The sequence below is a fragment of the Mesocricetus auratus genome, unplaced genomic scaffold (genome assembly GCF_017639785.1).
Source record: "Mesocricetus auratus isolate SY011 unplaced genomic scaffold, BCM_Maur_2.0 Super-Scaffold_100004, whole genome shotgun sequence".
NCBI lineage: Eukaryota > Metazoa > Chordata > Mammalia > Rodentia > Cricetidae > Mesocricetus > Mesocricetus auratus.
The window spans coordinates 90,524,563-90,542,353 of record NW_024429189.1 but is presented as its reverse complement, the minus strand read 5'-3'; positions in this window follow the sequence as shown (position 1 = coordinate 90,542,353).

The window sequence follows — 17,791 nt, the reverse complement described above, 5'->3', positions numbered from 1 at the left end:
GTCCTTTGCCTTGCAGAAGCTTCTCAGTTTCATGAAGTCCCATTTATTAATTGTCAATCTCAGTGTCTGTGCTACGGGTATTATGTTCAGGAAGCCATCTCCTGTACCAATTGGTTCAAGAGTACCTCCCACTTTTTCTTCTACGAGGTTCAGTGTGGTTGGATGTATGGTGAGGTCTTTGATCCATTTGGATTTAAGTTTTGTGCATAGTGACAAACATAGATCTATCAACAATCTTCTACATGCCAATATCCAGTTATCCCAGCACCATTTGTTGAAGATGCTTTCTTTTTTTTTCCATTGTATATTTTTAGCTTCTTTTTCAAAAAGCAAGTGTTCATAGGTGTGTGGGTTAAAATCAGGGTTTTCAATTCGATTCTATTTGTCTACATGTCTATTTTTGTGCCAGTATCAAGCTGTTTTCAGGACTATAGCTCTATTATAGAGCTGAAAGTCAAGGATGGTGATGCCTTGAGAAGTTCCTTTATTGTATAGGGTTGTTTTGGCTATCCTGGGTCTTTTGTTTTTCCATATAGTTGGTTATTGTTCTTTCAAGGTCTTTGAAGAAGTATGCTGATATTTTCATGGCGATTGCATTGAATCTGTAGATTGTATTTGGCAAGATTGCCAATTTAATATGTTGATCTTACCAATTCAAGAGCACGGGGCATCTTTCCATTTTCTGGTATCTTCTTTAATTTCTTTCTTTAGAGACTCAAAGTTCTTGCTATACAGCTCTTTCTCTTATTTGGTTAGTGTTATCCTCAGATATTTAATGTTGTTTGTGGCTATTGTAAAGGGTGATATTTCTCTGATTTCTTTCTCAGCCCATTTATCATCTGTATATAATAGGGCTACTGATTTTTTGAGTTAATCTTGTATTATGCCACTTTGCTGAAGGTGTTTATCAGCACTAGGAGTTCCCTTGTGGAGTTTTTCACGTCACTTATGTAAACTATCATATCATCTGCAAATAGTGAAAGTTTGACTTCTTCATTTTCAATTTGTATCCACGTGGTCTCCCTTTGTTGTCTTATTGCTCTAGCTAGAACTTCAAGTACAGTATTAGAGAGATATACAGAGAATGGAAAGCCTTGTGTTGTTCCTTATTTTAGAGGAATTGTGTTGTTTCTCTCCATTTAGTTGGATGTTAGCTGTTGATTTACTGAATATTGCTTTTATTATTTTCAGATATGTTCCTGTTATCCCTCATCTCTCTAGGACCTTTATCCCGAAGGGGTGTTGGACTTTCTCAAAGGCGTTTTCAGCATCTAGTGAGATGATCATGTGGTTTTTCCTTTGTAGTTTTTTATATTATGAATTACATTGATGGATTTTTGTATGTTGCATGATCCCTGCATACCTGGAATGAAGCTTATTTGATAATGGTGGATGATTTTTCCGATGTGTTCCTGGATTTTATTTGCTAGTATTTTATTGAGTAATTTTGCATCAATGTTCATGAGGGAAATTGGTCTGAAGTTTTCTTTCTTAGTTGTATCTTTGTGTGGCTTGAGTATCAATGTAATTGAAACGTCGTAAAAAGAATTCGGCAGTGAGCCTCCTGCTTCTATTGTGTGGAACATTTTGAAAGTATTGGAATTAGTTATTTTTTGAATTTCTAGTAGAATTCTGCACTGAAGCCATTTGGGCCTGGACTTTCTTGTTTGGGAGACTTCTGATGACTGCTTCTATTTCATTAAGGGTTATAGATCTGTTTAGATTGCTTACCTGTTTTTGATTTAATTTTGCCAAGTATAATCTATCCAGAAAATTGTCCATTTCCCATTTCTAATTTTGTGGAGTACAGGTTTTCAAGGTATAACCTGATGATTTCCTCAGTGTCTGTTATTATGTCCCCCTTTTCATTTCTGATTTTGTTAATTAGCATCATTTCTCTCCCCCTTTTGGTTAGTTTGGATAAAGGTTTGTCTATCTTTTTGATTTTCTTAAAGAACCAACTCTTTGTTTCTTTGCAATGTTTTACTGGTTTCTACTTTATTGATTTAAGCCCTCAATTTGATTATTTCCTGGTGTCTACTCCTGCTGGGTGAGTTTGCTTCCTTTTGTTCTAGAGCTTGCAGCTGTGTTATTAATTCTCTAGTGTGAGAATGTTTGTTCATGTGGGCACTTAGTGCTATGAACTTTCCTTTCAGCACTGCTTTCAAAGTGTCCCATAGGTTTGGGTATGTTGTGTCTTCATTGTCATTGAATTCCAGGAAGTCTTTAATTTCTTTTTTTTATTTGTTCTTTGACCCAGGGATGGTGCAATTATGTATTGTTCAATTTCCATGAGTTTGTAGGTTTTCTGCGATTTGTGTTGTTCTTGAATTCTCATTTATAGCATGGTGGTCTGATAAGATATAGGGGATTATTCCATTTTTTTTATCTGTGGAGGTTTGATATGTTTCTGATTATGTGGTTGATTATAGAGAAGGTTTCATGTGGCACTGAGAAGAAGGTATATATTTTGTGTATGGAAGGAATGTTCTATAGATGTCTATTAAACCCAATTGGATCATAAATTCTGTTAGTTCTGTTGTTTTTTAAGTTTCTGTCTATATGTCCTGTCTAGTGGTGACAGTGGAGTGTTGAATTCTTCTACTACTACTGTGAGATTTTATGTGCTATTTTGGCTTTAGTAATGTTTCTTTCACAAATGTGGGTGCCTTTGTATTGGGGCATAGAGACTCAGATTGAGACTTCATCTTGATGCACTTTTCCTGTGATGAATATGAAATGCACTTCTTTATCTCTTTTTTGATCTAATTTCTTAGATACTAGGATTGCTACACCAGCTTGATTCTTGGGTCAGTTTGATTGGAAAATCTTTTCCCAACCCTTACGCTGAGGTAACATCTGTCTTTGATGTTAAGATGTGTTTTTTGTATGTAGTAGAAGGGTGGGTTCTGTCTTCATATTCATTCTGTTAGTCTGTGTCTTTTTTAGGCAAGTTGAGACCATTGATTTTGAGGGATATTTATGGCCGTTGATTGTTGATTCTTGTTTGTTTTGAATTTATTTGTGGTGGTGGTGTTGTGTGTGGGTTTCCCTACTTTTCTTCTTTTGGTGTTTGCTAAATTGGGATTATCTATTGTCTATGTCGTTGTGAGTGTAGTGATCTTCGGTGGGTTGAAATATTCCTTCCAGTACTTTCTGTAGGGCTGGATTTGTGCATATGTATTTCTTTTACATCTGGTTTTCTATAGTGGAATATCTTGTTTTCTCCATCTATGGTAATTGACAGCTTTGCTTGGTACAGTAGTCTGGCTGGCATCCTTGTTCTCTTAGTGTTTTTATGACATTCATCCGGGATCTTCTGGCTTTTATAGTTTCCATTGAGAAGTTGGGGGTTATTTGGTTAGGTATGCTTTTATATTTTACTTGGTCTTTTTATTTAGCTGTTCTTAATATTTTCACTTCACTCTGTAGGGTTGTTGTTTTGATTATTATGTGGTGAAGGGACTTCTTTTTCTGGTCCAGTCTATTTGCAAGATTCTTGTACTTTTATAGGCATGTCCCTCTTTAGGTTAGGTAAGTTTTCTTCTATGATTTTGTTGAATATATTTTCTGTACCTTTGAGGTGTATTTCTTCACTTTCTTCTATACCTATTATTCTCAGGTTTGCCCTCTTCATGGTGTCCAATATTTCCTGGATATTTTCTGTTAGGGATTTGTTGGATCTGAGATTTTCTTTGGTTGATGACTGTATATTCTCTAATGAGTCTTTACCACCCAAGATTCTCTCTTCCATCTCTTGTATTCCATTTATTTTACTTAAATCTGTGGTTCTAGATTTACCCAGATTTTCTATTTTCAGCATCCCCTCATTCTGTGTTTTCTTTATTGTTCCTATTTTGGTTTTCAAGACTCAGACTGTTGGGCTGTTTCCTTCACTTTTTTGTTAGTTTTTTCTTGAATCTCTTCACATTCTTTAAGAGATTTGTTTATTTCTTCAATTTTTGGTTTGTATTTTCTTCTATTTCTTTAAGGGATTTCCTTGTTTCCTCTTTGATGGTCTCTATCATCCTCATAAAATAATATTTAAGGTCTGTCTCTTCTGATTCATCTATGTTGTGCTTCTTAGGTCTTGCTCATGTGGAGTCTCTAGATTCTGGTGGAGTCATGTTGGTCTTTCTATTGTTCTTATACTGTCGTGTTCCCATCCCTTCTCTGAGTGGGTGCATGTGTGGTATCTCTGTCTTCACTGGTCTCCTGAAAACCAGGAACATGGTTATGGGGAGAGCTGAGGGTGGGGTCTGGCAGGACTCATTTCCTTCATCTTTTGGTGGGTCCACTCAATGCCATGAGCAGGCCCCAGAAGATGGAGGGAAGGGTTGATGGGCAGGGATTGGATCCCCAGGTGGACCCAAACTCACCTGAAGCCGGACACGTAGGTGTGGGGAGAGCCAGGGATGGGGTCTGGGCCAGCATTAATTTTATATGTTATAAAAACCTAGGAAAGTTTTCGGGCACAACATTATTTATTCTATCTTAAAAGTATCAGTTTGTAACTAATTTGAATGTTAGGTCATCTTAAAGAGCTTATGATATTGGGTATGTGGTACTTAATTTGGCTCAGATTATAGCATTACCAAGTATCTATAGTAATTACTTTTATTTTGCATATAGAAATGAGTTCAAGATAACTTAGTTTTCAAAATTCTGTGTTGCTAGGTAAAGAGATAGAAATGAAACAGCTTTTCAATTTCAAAGCTGTTGTGGTAACAAACATTACTATAGCACATTTATTGAGTATTTCTCTCATTCTGTCTGAGGCACTGTTTAGTTGCTATGATAAAATTCTCTGAAAAAAAAAACCATTTAAGGGAGAGCACAGTTCAGTGGTACATTATGGCTCAGGGAAGGGAGCCCTGTCACAACAGCAGGAGTTCACAGCTGATCACATTGCATCTACATTCAAGGAGACTCATGATGCATACCTTGCTCAGCTTACTTTTTCCTTTTAACAGTTCACTGTTGGTGGAGTGTTCCCATTTCAAAGAACCCAATCAGCGTAATCCTTCAGAAGCATGCCCAGAGCTTCTTTTCCCACATGGTTCTAGAGCTCATCACACTTACATTTTAAATTAGCTATCACTACTCCTATTAGCCCAATTGACATGACTATAAGAGAGATTGTCATGATCCTTAAATACTAGTTAAGTGTTAGTACAACTTCATACAAGATAGGCTGTCAGATTGAAAGAGTAAACAAAAAATAATCCATATACTGCTTTCCTTTATTACCACTGTGACTACATAACATGATGGAAGAGATTTTGGGATTTATTTAGGTTCTTTGTTAAGGAGGATGTTGTTCACAGAGATAGAGAAGAAATGGCAGAGTTCTGTGTGATAGGAGAGTCTGGAGCGAAGATTCTTCCTATCTCACTGAACATAGGGCAGGGAGAGCTGGGGCCAGAACAGTGTATGTCTGTAGCTCTAAAGGTCTAACCCAAATGACTCACTTCCTTAGCTAGGTTCAATGTCTTCAGGTTCCACTATCTTCCAAAACAGCACCACCAACTAGAAATGATGTGTTCAAATACAAGAGACTGTAGAGAATATTTCATCTACTAAGTGGAATAGTGTAACTAATTACATAATTCTTGGATTACTTAGACTATGCCTCTCAATGAGAGTATGTTAGATCCCTTCTGTTTATATCCTCATTTATTCTTGTAGATATCCTAATAGTCAACCCAAAACTTGTATAAATCTATCATCTATGTAAACTATGTCATCCTGACCATGACTGACAAGCATCCAAATATTTGAAGACAGGTTTGATAAAGTTACCTTCAGTTTTTACTATTTAATGCTAAATGTCTTCAGATACTTTCTTTGCTTTTAATTATAATCTAGTTCTTCTATTTATATCACAAGCTATTTGGTCATGGCCACATGCTTTAAGGAATTTAAGACTGCAAATCATTACTCCGTGTGACTGCCCAGACTTTTCTGAGGCTAATATCTGAGACATCAGTGCAAAGCTTTTACTTTTCCTTTCCAAGATGAAAAACAAAACAACATAAATAAAGGAAGATTTCCCTCTGGTCACTGGAAGAGTTAGAGTAGTTATGAGTTACAGGTAGACGTCTAGGGGCAGAGTCTTCCTACAGGAAATTAGTTTTCAATATAACATTTTCTCCTATCTGTTCTCATTCTTCAATCCTCTTGGTTTCTAATGTTGTCTAGAAGATAGAATGAATGAAAGAAGGAAAGCACACCTCTCTTTTCTCTGACACTTGTCTATATAATAACAATGAAATGCACATGTAGATATAGGTTAGTTGTGTCTGCACAACTAGTTAGTACATATTTTCAGTAATTAATACTACAGTATTAAAAATAGATTTCACTCTAAATTAACAGTTCATGGATAGGAATTTGAGTATAATGGAGAAAATGTGGACTATAAAGGATTATATATGCATATCCTAGAAGATTCACATTTTAATTAGGAAAATGAAGTCAACTCTGGTATAGATTGAACAGTTGATTATGATATTTTCTTAAGTTCCAGAAATAGTCAACTCTTGATTTTAGAATTTAAAAAAGAGAAAAGCATCTACTTCCTATCCCATAAAGGAAATCAATACTGCAGTCACATCAGCCATCTGTTGTAACTGTAATGTTTTACTCAGTATGTCATAAGAAATGAACTTTCAGTAATAAATCACCAAATCCTTTGATGCATAAACATCAAAGATGCCCATAAGCTTCCACTGAGAAAGAGAACTGGCCCTTGTGCCAACATATGTGATAACACATAAGAGAAGATTCAGTTCTCTCTGCCTCTATGGGCCTGAGCCTCTGAGCAGTTTATCTTGCTTTTCTCTGGGAACACATGAGTCTCATGTAAACATTAATATTTTCTGTGTTGGAACCTTATGTTTTTTTTTTCTGAGACAGGGTTTCTTTGTGGCTTTGGAGGCTGTCCTGGAACTAGCACTTGTATACTAGGCTGGTCTCGAACTCACAGAGATCTGCCTGCATCTGCCTCTCATGTGCTGAGCAGACACCACCGCCACCCGGCAGAACCTTATGATTCTTATAAGTATTTTAGAATGTGTCATGATTTTTTGTGGAATTCTTGGTAATGTGTAAATTCCAGAAAAATTCTTCCTGCTTATTTCCTCTTTCCTCTTTCCCTCTAACTTTCCTAGGCTTTTATGATAATATGCTTTGTAGATTCCATAAGTGAGAGAAAATATGACATTTATCATAATGAGTGTGAGTTATTTCATTTCAAATTATGTCATTTTCATTTTTTGGTATAGAGAATGTTTTAGTGTGTCTTTGTACTGTGTTTTATTGTTTACTCATCAGTTTTAGTGACCACCAGGATGATTGTGAATAATGCTGAAAAAACATGGGGTGCAGGTGCCTCTTCTTCAGGCTGATTTCATTTCCTTTACAGTCAGCCATGGTTGATCAGTGAAAGTATTGGTTTACATTGAATGTAAGCTGGTATATGTGTGGCCTGGGGGCTACCATCTGTATGTGTCTGCTAGATATACCAAGTAATGGAATTGCTTGATTGCATGGAAGTTCTACTTTAGTTTCCCTATGTACTTCCATACTCTTTTTCTATAATGTCTGCCTTAATTTGCATTTTCACCAAGATCATGCTAGTTCAATGTTCTCTGCATCCTTACTACTACTATGCTATTACTGTTGTGCTTTTTTATGATAATAATTCTTACTGAGGCTGTGTGGTATCACATTGTGGGCTTGTTTTACATTTCCCTAATGACTAGTGTTATTGAATACTATTTCCTTTACTTGACTCTCTTTTCTCCATCATATGCAATATATCCTGTTCAGATAATTTTCCTGTTTTGAAATTAGGTTATTGGATTATTTTCTTTTTTCTGTTGAACTGCTTTGAGTTTCTTATAAACACATACACATACAAAATAGCCTGGTGTAAAATAAGCAGACATACATGAACACACAGGGATATATACTAGAAAAATGGAAAGGACAAAATACATTCCTAGCAAGTATCATTAAATAAGATGACAAATTTCACTGGTATTCTATGTGAATGAACTGAAATTAATAGAGAAGAGATACTTAGACAAGAAAAAATATTTTGATGATTCCATTTGTTTTCCTAAAATCTCTTTTCCAGACTTCAGGGCTCTGTTGTGAACCCCTACACCTGAATTTTTTATTCCCTTCTAACAACCTTCTAATTTAACTGGATCAGCCTAAGGCAACACTACAGGGAGCTAGAGTGAAGGTAGAGTGACAGGTCCTGGCATGTCTTCCGTATTTCTTCCCAGGCTTCTGATGAGCACACTTTCTACCAAGTAATTCTTTGAAAGCATAGACCCATCCTGGATTAGGTGCAATTTATATCCTTGTCCTTTTAAGTTTTGGAATAGTAATAGAGATTGGATTTCTGGTTTCAGGTATTCTGGCATCCTTTGTGGGGTTCCTCAGTCCTGTTCGTTTGCACAGTCAAATTATTCCTGTAGCAAAGCCTCTGTGGTTGAACTGTCAATCAGTTTTTTCTCTCTGCTAAGTATCTAAGTTGGTCACAATAGCTATTAAACACTGGGACATAAGGAAAATGGCTTTTGCAGAGAATGACAGGCACCTGTCATGCATGCTGCCCATTCTGCAGAAAGAACAGAAGTTCTTTGAATTTTGGAACCTATGTTACTGAGTCTGTGTGAATTCTACTGTGCTCACAGGCTAGTTCACAGGAAACCAGGACCAAAAAGCCCTCTTCAGTGGGCTTAGTCTGTGCTCTATGGTCCCCTACTACTTAGACAGTATGACTCAGTCATTCTAATGATAAGCAAATAGAGGAGGCTGACAGAGATGCTGCCAAATCTTGTATTTAGCTCTCAGGAGATAACCATGCTTCATATATCTAATGATTTTGAAGAAAAATTGTATCTCCTTCTTTCAAATAGTCTTTCCTTTATAAGCAACTTGGTTTGCCACTGTGTCTAAGATGTTCTGGACAATGGAACACCAGGTAGCTATGTGCTTTGAAGAATAGGAATGGCCCTCTGTAGACTCATGAGTTGAATACGTGGTCCATAAGGAGTGACACTATTAGGAGATATGGCCTAGTTGGAGTAGATGTAGCTTTGTTGGAGAAAGAATGTCACTAGTGGGTAGGCTTTGAGGTTTCAGAAGCTCAAGTCAGTTTACTTTCTTCTGCATCAGGACCCAAATGTAGAACTCTCAGCTCTTTTCCAGTACCAGGCCTGCCTGCATAGGACCATGTTCCCACCGTGGTGATAATGAGTTAAACCTCTGAACTGTAAGCCAGCCCCCAATTATATGTTTTCCTTTATAAGAGTTGCCATGGTCATGGTGTCTCTTCACAGCAATATAAGCCTAAGACACATGTGTAGATTAACAGGTCATTATAAAATGGCTTCTATACCTCTGATAAGGGATTGTTTTATATGAACACCAGCCAATTATCTGGTAGATGGGTTACTATATATTAAATACTCAAACAGAATATGATGGCTCACCCATTAATTTCATCACTTAAAAGGCTAATCCAAGATAATTGTCCTGAGTTTCAGGCTAATACAAAGTACATAGTAAGTTTCAGATCAGCATGGGCTACAGAATGATACCCTCATCCAAAGCAAACGGTATTAATATGTGTCTACACAGAAAGGAATACATATGGAGTTGTGATTTTAGCTTGGTGGTAGAGACCACTTGACTAGCAAGAGCAAGGCCTTAGGTTCAGCTCCTAAAATTGGTAAACAATACAAAACCAATCTTCTCACAAACACCAGTCACACATCTAAGAAAGTTGTTTGTGGCCTCATTGCGTCTACATGTGTCACCCTAGAGCATACAGCTTTCATGGCTAGAATATCTCAAAGTACATTGTCATTGACCAGGGACTCATTTTGAAGCTGAAGAACAATTGCCATAGACTCATGGTTCTAAATTCATTTTCCTTTCACCAGTCAATGACTGCTCTGAATGATGGAATGGCTTCCTATATGCCCAACTTTCACTATCTTTAGTTATTGATCTCACTAACCTAGCTGGCAACAAATAATTATATTATACTGGCTGAGACAATTACTTTTGAATAACAAGACAAAACTGGGCAAGAAATACTGGTTTGAATCCAGGAATTTCCTTTGAAGCTTTTTAACATTTATATTTCTCATGAAAATAGTCATTGAGGATTTGTAGCTACCAAATTCAGGATAGGTGGGAGAGGCGGTTCTATTTCAAGGTTTGAGCTTATCTTGAGACAAAAATTCCTCTCATTCAAAAACTTGGTAAAGTATGGTTTGATTGTGGAATAGCTGATGGAGAATTGGAAAATATGATAATCCATGTTGGCCTCCAAAGCAGAATCAGTAGTAACTAAAAATCATGTTAATAAGTATTTATTTCCTCACACATTCCTTGTATGAAAAGGATGCCTGAAGGAAGTATTAGGAATTGCTGATACTTTGACAGGTTTAGATGACTTGTGCAATGAACTTTTTTTTCCTGTGTGGATATTTTTCTTAATCTGGGCAAAAGATAGGAATGGATGTCAAGCAAAATGTCCTGCTCTGGTAGTTTTTTGTTTGCTTTTCTAGATTCATTTCTTCTTTTGTTGAATCTGTTTTGTGCTCATAGATGCAGAACCACAATTCTGATATCACCCAGATGCCTGGATAGGCTGTATTCTAATGTGGTGCCCTTGGTAACAGGTTTCTGATACTTGGATAGGCAGTATTCTAGCGTGGAGCCTTCAGTGGCAGGTTTCTGTGGGGATTTCTTTCCTGTTTCCCCCAAGGACCACACTTTACTTGTTCTTGGGGTGCTTATCTCTTAACTGAGACTTTTGTAGCAAGGCCTATCCACACAGTTCCTGTTTCTGCCAGCCTCTGGAACTACTCTGTCACTTTATGGCTTCCTGTGCTTGCCTCGCTCTTGCTCTCTCTCACTTTTAAGCTATCTCTCCAATTCCTTTATTCCTCACTACATTGCTGTAAACAGACAATGATCTGTAGAATTGGATTTCTGAGAGGAACTGCAATTTCTTCTTAACAACATGACCAGTGATTTATTGTTTATAAGATATAGATCTAATAAGAATCAATTCAAATATTTGAAAATGAAGCTTTGTGAACAAGCGTAGACCATAAAACTAAAACATGGTTGGAGATCTGGGTCAGCAATGAAGAGAGAGTTATTGATTCAGAGGACTCATATGGGATGTCCTTCTGTATGCTTCAAATATTTGTTGTTTTTCTTGGTTGTATTGGTTGATGAATAAAGCTGTTTTGACCAATAGCCAGGCAAAATATAGCTAGATGGGAAATCCAAACAGAGTTTCAAAGAGAAAGAAGGTAGAGTCATGGGGACACAATGTATCCACCAAATGAGTATCATGCCAAAGTATCACCAGTAAGCTACAGTCTCCTGGCAATACATAGATTAATGAAATGGATTAATTTATAAGAGAGAGCTAGCACTTGCCAAACAAATATATTCATTATATATATTTAGTGAAGATTTAAAAACTACAATTATGTAGCACACACCAAATAAATAATCTGTTGCAAATAATCAATGCTTTATGTTACACATTATAATAAGATGCAAATATTTACTATCATGCCTGAACAGGTTTTTTACAAAATATTCCATAGTGTGGATGTTTTGCCTGCATGTATGTCTGTGTACCACATTTGTTAAATGCCTGCAGAGGCCAGAAGAGATCATTGGATCTCTCAGAACGAGGGTTATTCGATCTCTCAGAACTAGGGTTCTAGATGGTTGTGTCATGCAGGTGCTGGGAATTAAACCTCGGTACTCTGAAAGAACAGGCAATAATCTTAGCCACCGAACCATCTATCCAGTCCAATGCCAGAGCAGTTTTAAGTAAAATATCAGTAAGTAAAAAGAGGTTTCATAGGAAAATTCATAATGTTTTCTTGTTAGTTGAGAGAACCTCAATAGGAAAAATGTGAGTGAAATTAGAGGACATGAGTAAGGAAAGCTAAGCTAGGATGTGCCTAATTACTCCTTTATTCACAATAATAGCAAAAGTAGATATACCATTAGTCCTTAAAGAAGCTTGTTGAATATTAAATCAGAAATGAAATTCCTGTGTCACATAGAAAGTAAGGGTTTCTTATATAGCAGCTAGTCTGGACATTGTTTCCCATATGACTTTCACAGTTGCTTCCCAAATGCTCTGTAGGAGATACCAGTTATTCCACATCTGCACTTTAAAAAATTTTTTAAAAAATGAGAGGTTTTTGTGGTTGATCTCATTGCCATTTTCTCAGTTACTAATTAGAGGAGGTGAGCAGTTTTCATCTCTAGTGGATATTCTTATGACCGGTTTTGTGAACTACCTGTTCAAAATCCTTCCCCTAGATGCTTGATTTACATCTGGACTTTTTACCTTCAAGGGAATTGCACTGCTTAACACAGTTTTAAGTTGTTGCTTTCATGACCTGACTGAGAAGTCTTTGCATGCTGGAGACATATTCTTGTTTTGCATCTTCTAAAATTCTTACTCTACTTTCCCATGTAGAACAAAACAAATGAAACTTTTTTTGTTTGTTTGTTTTGTTTTCTCTTATTTTTTTCTAGTTACTAAGCACCACTTGCTGCCATCGCAAGGCTATCATAGTGGTACCTTGTTGGTTCAGGCCAGGCCATTCTTTTTGTAATTCTTTCATATGAGTCTGTCTCCATGTTGTGATTTGAATGTGAAATGTTTGTCATAGACTTACAAATTTGAACACATAGCCTCCATCTCAGGGCACTGTAGGGAAGGTTATGGATTCTACAGGAGCTAGAATTTTACTGGAGTAAATGAGTTACAGGGGCTGAGTTTTCAGGGCTTATAGTCAGCCCCCATTTCCTTTTAATGCTGCTTTTTAAACTCAGATTTTATGTGACTAGCTGTCTTCCTGCTCCTGCTACCATGCCTTTCCTACCATGACAGACCCCTGTCCCTGCCTGGGGAACTCTAAATCCAAATCAGGGCTTTCTCCCTTAAGTTGCTTTTATCTGGGAAATTCATCACAGCAATAGGAAAGGAAATTAAGACAGAAAATTGATAATGAGAAGTGGGGTAATGCTGAGATAAATGTCATCAAGTGGGTCTTAGGTGATTATAAACACTTTGCAAGAAAACATGCGAAAGTTTAGAACCTTGGGATAGAGAAGAAGTTGGGTAGTATAAAAAGAGATTGGTGGGTCATTCTGTGGGATCTTGGAAGACTATAAGGCAGAGACCAATATAGAATTTGTAATACCAGCTCATGAAGTTCAAATGGAAACTGGGCTATGAGTTATTCATGTAGTATAGTGAACTATCTGGCTGCATTCTGCCTATATCTCAAGAATTTCGTGAGACCAAATTCAAAGGTGATGTCCTAATTTACTAGGTGGAGGGAATTTTAGGACAGGACAATATTGTGGCTGTATCATGGATATTCTCTCCACTCTTGTTTATGTATGCAGTGAGAAAGAAAAACAAATGGAACAGAAGAGATTTACAAACATGAAAAGTGGTGAAGAAAGGCGTGTGAGTAAGCTTAGAGATGTGAACAAGAAGAGACAATATGATAAAGCACCTGCAACTGCTAAAGAGATTAATATCACCAAAGAGACTTCAAGATGTACACAAGGACAATAGGAAAGGTGCCTTGACCATCAAAGAATCAGATTGAGAGTCAAGGGGTCTTGGACTATAGTTTCAGAGAGCAGCTAAAGTTGGTCAGTGTATGGCAGGGTGATAGTTCCTACAAGGAAGACTTGAGAGGTCACTCCATGAATTTGTGAAGATAAAGCTTAAGTTTCATTGGAGAGCTCAGATATTTCAAGATGCAAGAGTCTTAGGACAGTTACTAAGGAAAGTTACAGGCGTGGGGTGTAACTAGTCTAAGAGAAAATGTATGTGTGCTGCAGGCAGCAGAGTTTGGAGGACAGGGATAGCTAAGGCGTTTGGAAGTAAAATGATTCACTGTGAGATTCAGATACTGGACAGGGTTTGTTTTCCCTAAGGCCAGAATGTGTACTCTGAACATTTGTATGGAGGTGTGTGCAATTTGTATTTTATTTTATTAGAGTTTACAATCAAGAGACTTTAGACTTTTAATGTGTTAGAACTATTAACTATAGAGGCTTCTAAAGTTGGACTGGATATCTCTGGGACTTTCATTATAACATGGTCATGATCATATGGGGACAGGGGTAGATGGTTAGGGACAAATGTGACATATTTGGATGTCAAGATGACGAGAGTTGCAAGGTAGTTAACTATCAACTTGATAGACTATAGGATGCCCCAAGATGGGCTTCTGGGCATGCCTATTGAAGATCATCTTGATTACATTAACTGAGGTGGGAAGATCCATCTAATGGGGACAGGACCATTCCCTGGTCCAGGATTGAGGACTGTTTACAATGAAGACTGTGGGTTGAGCACCAGCATTTTCTCTTCTGTTTTTTTGACTGTGTACATAATGGTACCAGTTGCTTTAAGATTTTTCTGCATGGACCCCGAAATCATGACCATGGTGAGCCAAAATAAACCTTTCCCTTATTAAGTTGCTTTCCTAGGAGTACTTTGTCACAAGAATATTTCACTCTCTTTACAGCCATGATTTATATAATAGATTCTTAAGTCTGATAACTTAAGTACTTTCCCCCCAAAGGTTTTCAAGCCTTTTGAATTTTCGTCTAAATTTTAGAATCTATTTCAATTTTTAAAGTATTAAAGCCCCTTGAAATTGATTAGTATCATAATCAGTGGTCCAGATTAGGAGAATAGACACCATTATAATTCAGTTTTCAATCCAGGAACCTATCACATATCTACATTTATACATGTTTCATATAATGCAGTCCAGTTCTATATAGACTTTTCATGCATTTGATTAGAGTTATGTAAAAGTATTTGATGTTATTCTAAGCAATATCATTTTGTATTTTAATCTCCCATGTGTTATATAAAGAAATGAAAGTTTTACATTGCTTTTATACCTGAAGCTACATTAAATTGTGTTATCAGTTCTAATAATTAAATAGAGAGATTTTCTTTTGGACTTTGTATGACCACAATTATGTGTATAGCCTGAAAATGGAAATGGCATTTTGCCCTTCAGAGTCTTTACTCTTTAGCTCTCTGTCTCATTACATGGGCTATTAATAGAATTGAATGAAATGGGATGGAAATAATGGGAATAAGTAATTTAGCCTCATTTTCTCTCTCTCTCTCTCTCTCTCTTTGTCTCTCTCTCTATCTCTCTGTGTGTGTGTGTGTATGTGTGTGTGTACGTGTGTTATGGTATGGGAATCTTTTTTAAACAATTCACAATTAAGAAGTTTTTGGTTTTTTTCTGGAAACTCTTCTCATTTTGTGTGTATGGTATGTGGTATATATGTGCCCTTGTGTATGCTTTTGGAAACCAGTGGTTGGCATCAGGAATCCTCTTTATAACTTTTTACATTATTGGGTATTAGCTACTTTAGAGTTTTGAGAATTTTTTTGAAATTTTCAAGTTTGCAAAGAAATTTTCAAAATGTTTTGAAAACTTCACCCTTTGCCCTCACTCCCCTATCACCCAAATTTGTGTCTTTTTTTAAAAACACTTCAAGACCAATTTGTGCTGTTCAAATATTTTTGAAAATGTGCCTTATACTAAAGCATCCTCAATTCACCAGGACTATGCTCTTAGAAAATACTGTTGTTGTCCTTCCTGAGTGTTAGGTTTCAACCTTGGAACAAAGGGTTGAGGTGCCTGTTTAAGACATCAAGGCAGACCTGGCTTCCCGAGTCTGCCCTACATCTGCTACTGGCCTTCCTGGCTGGCATACCCTGCCTCCTACTCTGAACTTCTCCAGCCCATGGGTCTAGGCTGCTCTTCATATACAGTCCAGCCTTTTCCATCATCTGCCCCCTTTTTTTTTACATTTGGGTCTCCTGGCTGCTGCACCTGATCCCCTCTTTCCCCTCTCCCTTTTGCTTCCCCTCTCCTCACATGGCACAGCCCAGTCTGGTCATGTCCACTCTGGACCCCCCCCCCAGATGATGTCTTGTCCAGGTTTGAAGCCTAACTGAACCCAGCAGCTAACAATTGCCAGCAGCTCCACGACTGGGGCAGGGTTTCTGCTCAGATCCTCCTGTCCATCCTGGGCTCTGGTCATGTACTAATCTTATGGATGCTCAATTCACATGTGCAGGTGCCCTGCTGTGTCCAGAAGATGATCTCCTGTAGCCATCCCTCAACCACTGGCTCTTTCACTTTTCCTGCCGCCTATTTAATACTCACCCCTGAAACCTTGGAAGCAGGGAGTGAGGTATACATGACCTTTTTATGGCTGAGCCCTCTTCAGTGTCTTGTTCTCTGCACCTTGTCCATTTGTGGGTCTCTGGGTAAATGACTCTCTCCTGAAAATATAAGCTGATCAGGTAAGGGTTGAGATATGTATTGATCTATGGGTGAAACAATTGTTCATTAGGAGTCAGTTTAATGCCATATCTATCTTGTAGCATAATAGTAGTCTGAGCCTCCCTTAGGGTCTAAGACTTGTCTAGCCAGAGGTTCTTATACATATAAAAGTGCCAGGTATGGATTTCATCTTGGGTAGTAAGATATAAACTCAATTGGAAAGTGTTTAACTACACCAGGAGTTCATTCCATTGAGCCAGTGAGCATGTATTGCCAGGACAGCTGTTATTGTAGCTCACAAGGATTCACAGCTGGGTGTGACTAATAATTGTCTCTTTGAGTATGATGTCTGTCACTGAGCCACAAGCTCAAAGTTTTTGCTGTACTATTTGCACAGCAAGCTCTGGTAATTCCTCCCATCCCACCCACTGGTCCACAGAGGTCACTTACAGGAACACACCACCACACCCAGTTACTGTGTGAGTGGTAGAGGTCTGAACACACATCTTTAGCCTGTTCACTAAGAGCTCTTACTCATCTCCCCAGCTCTTCTTTCTTTGGTCAAAGATGATGTTAATTAAACTAACAAAACAAAAACGGGTCAGTTTTAATTTTGGGAGATTTCTATAAATTACTTAAGAATTGTAATATATATCATTGGCCATAGGTTTTTGAAAATCAGCTGGTTTTGGTCTTCATTCAAGAAGGGATTTTTCTAACAAACCTTTAGTGTTTATTCATTTATGTCTAATACAATTGGGTAAGAAGGAAAAAGCATCTAAAACAGGAAAATAACAGTAATCACATTTTATTCTTACTGTGTGGCCTGAACCACTCATAACTACTCCCTGTCTTATTATAAATCACATCAGAGCAATTTGCCAAACTTCTTCCTGAATCCCTGAATGAATCAAGTCTACTCCCTGTAAACACACACATCTTCCAACAAACAAAGTAATATGTAAAAATAAATTGTAACTCCTTGAAATTCTAGGGTCTTAAACTCTCTTTATATTTCTGGTATGAAAAGGAACCCATTCGTCTATATTAAAATAAAAAACACTTAAAATAGATTATGTGATTCATTTACCTAAACTTTTTACCTTTTACAGTGTCTGAATTTTGCTTTTCTTTCATGTGACACTTTGTTGGATTTTTTATAGCAAGATGGTGTTGGATTTAGAAAACGAGAAAAAGCTTACTACACAGTGTTTATCCTCAGTGTTTCTAAAACTGTTATTAGATTATCACTCTTTTTGTTATGGAGAATCACCTTATATCTATACTTTTGTGTACTTTTTATTGTTTGATATTTGTGAATATAATGTGTTTTGATCCGATCCACACCCATTCTCTCCCTCCTTTCCAAT